The 9,602-nt window shown below is 44.8% G+C and overlaps 1 protein-coding gene across 5 annotated transcripts in view; it reads left to right on the top strand.

The window, feature by feature from the left end:
* Positions 1–691: 691 nt before the first annotated feature.
* The window catches only part of SHANK2 (SH3 and multiple ankyrin repeat domains 2), a 352,365-nt gene continuing 343,454 nt past the window's right edge, over positions 692–9,602 (top strand). For 2 of the 5 annotated variants that reach the window (XM_068684603.1, XM_068684602.1), the window contains exons 1-2: positions 696–837; positions 8,266–8,368. The gene's annotated coding sequence lies outside the window, so the exon portion shown is untranslated. Of the gene's footprint in view, positions 838–8,265; positions 8,369–9,602 lie in introns of all 5 variants that reach the window. The other 3 variants (XM_068684610.1, XM_068684601.1, XM_068684604.1) reach the window with 3 other exon arrangements.

Raw genomic sequence — 9,602 nt, 5'->3', positions numbered from 1 at the left:
CATAAAGTTTTATAACTGTGCAAAGCAGTTCAGAAAGTCCAAAAGTGAGCTGCTAAAGCTGTTTATGCATATTTTCTGTATGTATATTTTCTGTTTTATTGACTTTGAAATGTTTTAACATAGGAAAAAATACAGTGTCATCACTGTTGAAGTTTGGTGTGGTGTTGTGCCTAAAGGTGGACTCCTTCAAGTGCTCCAACATCCCCACCCTTGGCTGGAGCATCTTGATGTTTGCCCTGAGTGGCATCACTGATCCACAGCCGGTGTCGTTCCGGCTGGGTGATAAAAATGTTGCGAGGCTCAGCCTTTTTAGAGGAACGGCGTACGGAGCACTGGTCCCAACTTGCATCCATGTGCTTCTCATGCCTCCGGGTCAGCTTAAGCGCTCGGCAGGAATCCCGGGCAGGAGCGAGGGGGTCCAGCCCGTGCCGTGACACGCGGTGGGGACTCCCCGAGGGCTGTGCCTGCCCCTGGCTGCAGGTGGGTGAGGGCTGGGGGCTGCCCAGGAAGGGCAGAGGCCGGGATGCAGGCGGAGGCCGGGATGCTGGAGCCTCCCTCCGCTGCCCGAGGCGGAGGAGCGGCTGCTGCGCGGCGGGACCGACGGGGCAGCGAGCCGGGAACCCCAAAAGCGACTCACCCGGCGAGGACCGGGGGGTGCGTGTGGGTGTGAGGGGGGCCGGGCGGCGAGGCGGGCGCTGCCAGCCCGCGGGGGGGCGGCTCCCGGCCCGGCCCCCCCCGCCCAGCCCGGCCGGCGGCGGCGGCGGCAGCGAGGCGTGAGGGGAGCGCGGCCGGGCCCCGCCGCCCCCTCGCAACTTTCGGCCCCGCTCCCGGCCACAGGTAGGCACGGCCCCGGGGGAAAGGAAAGAAGGGGACGGGGGACGGGGGGCGGCCGGACCTCCCCGCCGGCACCGGCTGCGCCCGCTTGCACGGGGGCAGGTGTCAGTGGGGGCACCCCCGCCCCACTTCGGGAGCGGCGGAGTAGCCCCGTGCGGAGTTTTGGGGTTGAATCTCTGCCTGCCGGCCGGGGGATGCTCGGCAGCTGCTGCCGGGGAGGCGCCGGGGCGGTGGGGGAGCCCCGGGGCGGGATGCTCGGGGCGCGGTGCAGGGGAGAGGAGGGCAGAGGGGAGCAGGTGAGCAGCGGGTGGCAAACCCGCGGTCGCTGCAGAGCTGCCTTCATCGCTCCGCTTCCCCGGTTCCGTCAGGGAGGAGGACCTGGAGCACGGGCAGCGGGGGAGCGAAAGCAGCGGGGAGCCCCCGCAGCCTGGGGTGGGCTGCTGGACAGCTCGCCCCTAGCACCCACGCCGCAGGCCTCGCTCCTCGCAGCGGGAGAAGGCGCAAAACCTCCCCACCGGTCACTCAGCGCACCCCTGGACGTGTTCTCCTGGAAGTTTTTACTTCCTTCCCTTTGTGGCTCTTCCTCCTCGCCTTCGCTGCGCTCTTGGCTCTGTTTAACTCCTCTCAGAATAACCAGAATAACCTGCCTTGTTCGAGGGAGCTCTGGCAGGGAGAAAAAAAAAAAAAAAAAAGCCCTCAAAAACAAACGCTATCTTTGTTTAAAGCTATTTGTGGATCAAGGTTGTGACTTAGCTGTGAAATCGCATGGCTCTTATATTGAAAGCACAATAGCATGTTAAAATTATCAAAGTCAGGAGGCAAAGAGGCTAAAATGCAATTCAGCAGTGTGAGACTTGAATGCAGCTTTTACAGTACCTTATCCCACTTGTGAATACATATATAATTAGACATATAGCTTTTATCTCTGGGTTTCATTTGAAGAGATACTTTTGATTATTGTTGATAATCCTCTTAATCTTCCATGCTTCTTTTTAAGGTCTATAGCTGTGTCTTTAGGTGTTTTACTGAAGGTCTGATGTTTGTTTTGCTCTTCTATCAGTATGGAGTGTTATTTTAAAGCCTGTTGTCTGTTAGAGAGTGGATCAGGTTTCCCGTGGATCTGTCTGAATTAGACTTGTGATTGCCTAATTGCCCATGATTGGGAAGAACAAGAATCAATAAGCAAAGTCATCCTTCTACCTTCACGTTCCTCTTACAGCGTGTCTTGTATCACCCAGCACAGCATGGCCTTAACCTGCTTGTCGTCGTGGAACAAATGCGGAGCGGCACACAGCACACCCAGGGAGCTGCTAGACAAAGCAGCATCACCGCTGCCTGGTCTGCCAAGAGTGTGCTCCTCGGGCTTAGCGATGCCCCAGCTCCCCTGTGTGTGAAACTGGGAGCTCTTTCACATCCACCAGCTCAGATGTAGCAGGAGGTGGCAAGAAAATGGGTTAAAGTATGCACCAACCTTTTGTGGGCGGCTGTTCTCTTTAAAAGTTGCAGCTACAACTGGTGAACCAGAGTACCCACTGTTAAATTCCTGTCTCCATTGCTGGATACCACCATGAGAGTCATCACACTTTGGGAAGGGACCTAGCAGGTCCTCAGCCTCTGCGACTTGAACAGGCATCTCATACATTTCATAGTTCCAAGGAGCTGAAGTCCCAGCTGCCCTACTGGATATCATAGGGCATTAACTTTGCCCATATCTTCTGTATTAGAAATCTAAGGGCTCCAGTCAGGCCAAATATGTTAATCCCCCAAAAAACAAATGAAAGAGCAAGCCACAAGGGAATGGAGGAATTCAGGTTGATTCCCTCACCCCCTCCACCCCCACTCTCCCATTTTCTATTTCAACTTTCCCTTTTCCTGTGCTTGTGCATTTCAGTCTCTCAGATAAGGTTGTTTGAACTTTCTATTTTCCTTCAGCTTAGAAATTCCTCAGATGCTGTAAGCTCAGGGTTACATCTTAGCTCTCCCACTCAGAAATAGCCCCCCACCCTCCCCTGCCAGCCCCTTCCATCTCTTGCTTCCTCCTCAGCTGTGCCATGTGCAGAGCAAGGAAGTCAGACCACATGCCCCAGGCTCTTTTTTTGCTGGGGTCTGCGCATGGCTAGCTGCCACAGCACTTCCCAAGGAGTTTGCTTCTTAGAAATGCTCCTCCTCTTCCTTGCAGCATGTTTCTGGGGTGGGTGGTCCTGTGGCTTCAGCCCATTAGCGTGCACCTTGGGTGAGGTGTGTGTATGTTGGGTGTGTGGGACAGGGATGTGGTGCTCCTTCAACAGATCAGTGAAGGGCTGTCCAAAGAAGAGAGACTGAATTATGCAAGAGACTCCAATGGCTCGATCAAGTTTCTTTCTTAAATTTCATTGTCAGACTTCAGTTACATTGCTTCGGAGGTCAGACTATTGTGTTAGGGAGCCTGCTGAGCATTCGCCGTGTGGCAGGACTGCGAGTTTCTAGAGGAGCCCCGCAGAGCCCCAGCGTGACGTAGGTGTTCCCATCAAACTATTTTTCCATTAATTAAGAAAGTAGGCACCCTAGATAGTGTGAACTCTTTGATAAGGACATTAGAGGCAAGTTACTCATCTTCAGCATTTTAATACTTTTTGGGAGGGCTTTGTTTATTTCTTGCATGTTAGTCATTCATGTCTTTTGCCTACCTGAAAAATCTTTGCTAAAACCTACAGGAGCATCGTCGCTCTATTTTCTAACTTCTCAATCTTGTCCTAATCAAGAATGTAAATACATGCATAATGATTTGCATGTCATTAACTTCAGAAAAACTGTCATGGTAAAAATCAATTTTGTTTTTGAATCTAATTTTCTTGCGTGAGAAGTAGCACCTGGAATTCACAAACCAAGAAGTCTGAAAATAAAAACTACTTTCAGCGCTCTGCTTTTTGCTTCCTACAATTTTCAGTTCAGTCAGAGAAGAAAAGTAATTTACAAGTATGGTTATGGTGATTTTTTTTCCAACCAGTTTCTCTCTTAAGTCTTCATACTTCAATAAAATGCTTTATTACTGTGAGAATAAGTACAGCAGAGAAAAAAATATTTTAAAATGAGCAATCTTAGTATGGTATATACTTAGCTCGCTAGCACTGATTTCATTGTGACAATTTGTGAACGCAGCATCTGACACATTCCAGAAATTTCAGAGGAAGATCCTGTATCTGTGGAAAGGAACTTTCAGATTTTGAGGAATTCTGGCAAACCAGTGGAAACCAACGTTGTTGGAGGTGGATAGCAGTGGAGTTGGCCCCAGACTTCAGTTTCCACAGTGCAGAGCTGTGTTTGTGAACTGCATGATCAGGCTGGTAGTCACTGCGTGGAGCAATCAGTAGAGAAGGATCCAACACAGGCACTCTGCCAGCAGGTTGCATGAGTGTTTTTGCTTGATATCAGAGATGCTGAGAATAAACATTTATTGGGCTTTTGCTTGGTTGTGGAAATGTTAGTGACTGAAATCTAGAGGAGCTGAGTACATGTTTTTGACCCAATCATGCTATCTTTAAGAATAAGCAGATGTGATTTAATTCATGTTAAAAACCTAGGATGTGAAATGTGCCTTTGATATGCATCATTTGCACAGAATTCAGGTCTTGTTTTAATAGGCTGTCTTCAAGCCAGGGAGTCTGTAAGCCAGCACAAGGTTACTTTGGATCAGATGCCATGGCATATAAGGGCCATCCCTATCTGAAAGCACTCACAGTCTTTGAAAACAGGGTTATCATTAGGACTGCAAATTCTGTATGCCATTGGAGTGCTTTATGCTGTTGATTAGAAATGCACATGCTGGACCCCTTCGAAGCAAACAGAAACCGACACTGTTGGTGATGATCCAATATAGCAGCTTTAAAGTGCCTTTTCTTTCAGGAAGAAAAACAGTGCACAACGTTTGTTTTGCTACTGGTTGAAAAGACCTACGTTTAAACTGATGAGATAAAACATAATTATGGATTGGATTTAAGTTCAAATTCTATTTGACAAATCATTTTGATCTTCTTTGCCATGACACATTTAGCATATGGTTTTATCTGATGTCTGAGATACAGTAGTTGTATTTCATGCTTGGCATTGTTTCAAACAAATATCTGTATTAGAAATAGACAGCTTATGATATATCATTTAAAAAAAAAAAAAAAAACAAAAATAAACAAACAAACAACAAAAAACAACTTTGGATATCAGAAGGAAACCATCTCGGTTATTATGTCTTTTTGGTGTAAAGAAGTACATGAGAGCAATGTGCTCATATTCACTCTTCAGCATTTGTTCTTCTTATGCATAGGGGCTGTTGTAGTGTATGGGAAGATGTGCATTGTGCTCAGCAGGGTGAGTGTGCTGCTGGGATCTCTATAGATATGCATGACTGAGCAATAGGATGCTTAATGAGGGCATGATGAATGAAGCAAAAAGTGTTGTGCCAACACCTTCTTATAGGCCCCATAAACAATCACTGGCCTGTTCTGCTTGCTAGTAGAGATACAGCCATAATATTCAGGACCTATGGCATTGCTCTAATGAAACTGTTATTGCATTTTCATGTTAAAATGATTGTCACGTATAATTGATTTTGAGTGTTTCATTCCTATGTTTGGATTCTGAATGTCCATGAATTAGGTTTTGGTAAAACTGTTATACTTAGCCATGCACATAAGTTTGCCATTCCAATTTCAAATTCACATTGTATGCATGCTTTTTGTTAATTACATTTTACTGATAAAATATCAGTGGAGCGAGTACTTCACAAAATTTGAGTTTTCTAATGAGGATGCTGTAGTTATGGAAATAGAGTTTTGGGACTAAAGTCCTTTTGATTACAAACAGGATATTTACTCTGAGTATACTTTGACAGTGAACCTCAGAAAACAGTTAAATGGTATTTTAGTGTTCAACATTGAGACTGTGAAGCTATGATACAGGCCATACCAGCAGTGTAAGCTTTAAATTTAATGTTTAATCACCAGAGTATAACTGATAATATGTTCAACAGTCCTTATTCTGATTACAGATACTCTTCATTTAATTTGTGTTAACGCTGCAATATAAATATTTGATATCATCCAACCATTCCACCATCATGACTTTTATCTAGGGACTTGAGAAGAGGCTGTGGATTTTGAATAGCTTGTGACTTATGCAGAGCATCCTTATTCATTGCTAAGTCTCAGCTTGGGAGATCTGTTTCTGGGTCATGTGCAGCTGCAGCCAGCCACTGGTGGGTTGGCCAGGCTGGAGAAGAGCTCAGCTGGAGTATGGAGAGGAAACTCTCTAGGTGAGGAGAAGAAGCAAAGGTGACATATTGAAGAAGGAGAGAAGAGAGAAGTGATGGAGAATGAAGCCCTTTGCAGGCCTAAGCCTTTGGCTTCGCTCTTTGCTGATCAAGTTGATGTTCAGTTTCTTCATCATCTGTAAAAGTCCCAGTCAGGCTGAAGGCTGAAAGTCTGTGATGTTTACTTACGTGTAAAAGACAGTGTTACTTCCCCCTTCTTGGGAAATATCCCAAGAGTCTCCTTTAAGAATTTTTATAGTAAGAGATCTGGACCAATTTTCATGGTAGCTCAAGGTATCACCGATGAGTGCATTATATGCTAGCTCTTTAACCAAAACAAAACAAAACAAAACAAAACAAAACAAAAAAACCTAGAGCTAAACTAGGTGCATAATTAAATAACTTGATGTAAGAATTTACTGGGTACAAAAAAGTTCTTGTCATGTCAAAAGTGTGTTTGGGTTCCAATAACCTGTTTTTAAAGGAGGGCTGATGGCAGAAACTGTGATGTGCAGTCACTGTTAGTGATATATGTTGACATTCCTCATGCATATTTTGAAAGTAGGTTTTCCAGTGAAGGGGATTAATGCGAGTAGAGTACATCACAGTTGGGTTAACACTAGTGGTGTGGTTAAAATTGGTGTATGCTAATATTTTCCTCTTTTCACACTATTTTCAAATGTTTTTATGACCACTGTAACATACAGGGATTTTTTTTTTCTTTTAATTTAATTTAAAAGAGTGCATGGAGTTCCTCCAGTGTGTTGCTGTCCTTACAAAGTTATGGACCTGCAAGTTTCCAACCTGAGTCTGCCCTGCTGCTACCCAGCCTGCCTGGTGCTACTCACCTCTTCTACCTAAGCTTTTGGGGAGGGACTGTCAAAGGACCTGACCTGATGGCAAATGGAGTGTAACAGAACTTGTGCCACTTGCCAACCACCAGGTTATCCCCAGGACATGTGCTTGTAGCTTTGATACTAGCAGTAAGAGTAAATTTTGAACGGGCAGGTTACTGACCTTCCAGCAGCTCTTTTAGACCGCCTGATTTTGAATTAGGTTCCCCTTACAGCATGCAATTGCTGTAGCAAGCTCAGTAATTTGGCCCATTAATTTAGTCTAGCCTGTATACATCTGTAACCATTATTACTGAAAATAGACTTTTAAGTACATTATAAATGATTGTAGCTGTATGAAACATTGTCTTTCTTAAAATATAACTGTCTATCCAATTAGACAATATACTCACAGGACATGACTTTGGTGTGGTTTATTGTTATTAGTTTTGTTATTATATACCACTTTAATCAGATAGCAGAATGATCCTATCATCAGTGCAGTAGACTGTACTGTCTTCTCCAGGAAATATTAAGATAGGATTTCCAGAAGCATGTTATACGCTGAAAAACATAAGCAAGACGACAATATCTTTTCCCACTACTGATAGTCATGTATACATTTCTTACATGTTGTCTTTTCCTGGGAGGGGAGTAAAAGAAATGTGACTGCTGATCAATTCATTTTTTTTAAACTTTATCCTTGGTTTTGTTTTACATATTTTACAGTGAGAAAGTCTATGTCTTAACTCCCAATGGCTGGGATTGCTGTGGAAGCCACTAGCAGCTTTCATACAAAAGTAGATGTGTACCCAAAGTGGGTACTCATTCTGCAGCTCAGCAATTGTCCCTCTCCTGTTTGTGTTAGACCTGAAAAAGCTAAAAAATTTACAATGAAACGTTTTTTGGTAGACAGAGCTTGTCTACCTGTCTGCTGCAGGCCATTGGGGTTTACCACCATGTGGTTCGTATTAGAGTCAGCAGTGGGCTCCTGAGATGAGGCAACTAGACAAGGCCCCTCAAGTGGAGAGACCTATCTGTTTTTTCGCTCAGCCTACTGTCCTAAGGGAGCAGGGAATGGCTTACAGGGCTTCACTGCTTCAAAATACATTTAATTAACTTTAGCGGTTTAAGTGCCTGAGTAGTGAGTGAACGGCCGTTCTGGAAGGCCCTTCTTTCCTCATGGCTCAACCATCTTCTGTCAGGGCAAGCTGCTCTCTTTTGTCTTCTCTCTAAAATGTGTCTAAAACCTGCTGGGGAAGTCAGCATCCCACAGAAATTTCACACAGAAACTTCACACTCCTTTCCCTCTTCCAGACCCATTGTGGCCACGTGGATTTGTCAGCCCACCACTGATGTGCTGAGGCCCATTGGGACGGAGCAGCAGCCTACAGGCTCGTGCCGCCATTTTGGGTGTGAGGTAAGGCTGTGTGGGAGGAGGTCGCTTTCACCACCCACAGGAGGAGGGATCTCAAGGCCAGGACTGAATGCCGCTGTTGGCATGTCATCCCACAGAAGGTGTCTGGTGCCTGTGGGTACTGCTTTTTCTGGTTTATTTCCTCTGGCCGTGAGTCTGAGGTGCCTCAGTGTTTGTCCTCTGATGTCTGTAGTCGAGCGGTTATCTGTGCTTCGCAAGTACAGTGAGCACCACCTGCAAAACTGAACTCAGCATACAATTTTTCACCTGATGAAAATGCATTACAGAAGAAAAACATGCTTATTTTGATTGCTCCTGCTGCATGAACCAGAAAATTGTGCTTCACCTTTCAGTCAGCATAGCATTTACCTGTTAGCAAAGATTACCCCTAAACAAATATTTGGAAATGTTAAAATGGAAGAACTTGGCTTTTAACAAATTCTGGCTTTCACTCTGGTCTTTGCCCTTCTGTGTTTGGGTTTGAAAAGCAAAGTTTTTATGACTGCTATGACTGCTGCTTAGCTCGTCAGTCATCTGTGAGATGAATGTACAGGATAAAGCAATGTGAAATTTTTAGATTTCAAAACCTGTGAGAAACATTTGAGGAACAAAAGTGTTTATTTTGTATATTTTGAGATCCTCAGCCGGTGTCAGCAGCTCAGCTGAAGCCAGTTATTTATACCACCTCAGAACTGACTTCAAAAATCGCAAACAGTAATGCAAAGAGCAGGCACAGTGAAACAGCTTTTAAATGCCACATAGAAGAAAGTATATACCGAGGTTTCTAAAAGATCAATACTACAGAAAACAGCTGGAGGTAGTATTTTTCCTTTTTTATGCTTCTCCTTTCTCCCATTCCCTCTCCTATAGTATGCCAATAGTCCTGTATCCCTCAGTTTTCTCCTGAGAAGTGATACCTCACACACAGCTGTGCGGTGGGAATGTGATGGCTGGTATCCCACAGAGTCTGATCATGGGTTTATCAGAGTTTCTTTCGTTTCCAGTGGATTATGTTTCTAAACCTAAATGCCTGTATTACAGAAGTTATCTTGTGTCTCATGGCTTCTCTGCCTTTCCTTCTACTGAGGACATGATCTTATTTTTTAATGAGTTCCAGAGATAAAAATGTTCGGTATGTTTCAAAGGCAGAAAAAAAGAGAGAGTAGCCTTTTTTAAAGTTCAAATGAAAACGTAAACATTTACTTGAAATTCTCTCTGTTGTGGTAATCTACTGATT

Source organism: Anas acuta, chromosome 5 (genome assembly GCF_963932015.1).
Source record: "Anas acuta chromosome 5, bAnaAcu1.1, whole genome shotgun sequence".
In the NCBI taxonomy this organism is placed as follows: domain Eukaryota; kingdom Metazoa; phylum Chordata; class Aves; order Anseriformes; family Anatidae; genus Anas; species Anas acuta.
The sequence above is the reverse complement of the archived record's forward strand: the minus strand, read 5'-3'. Positions and strand labels throughout refer to the sequence as shown.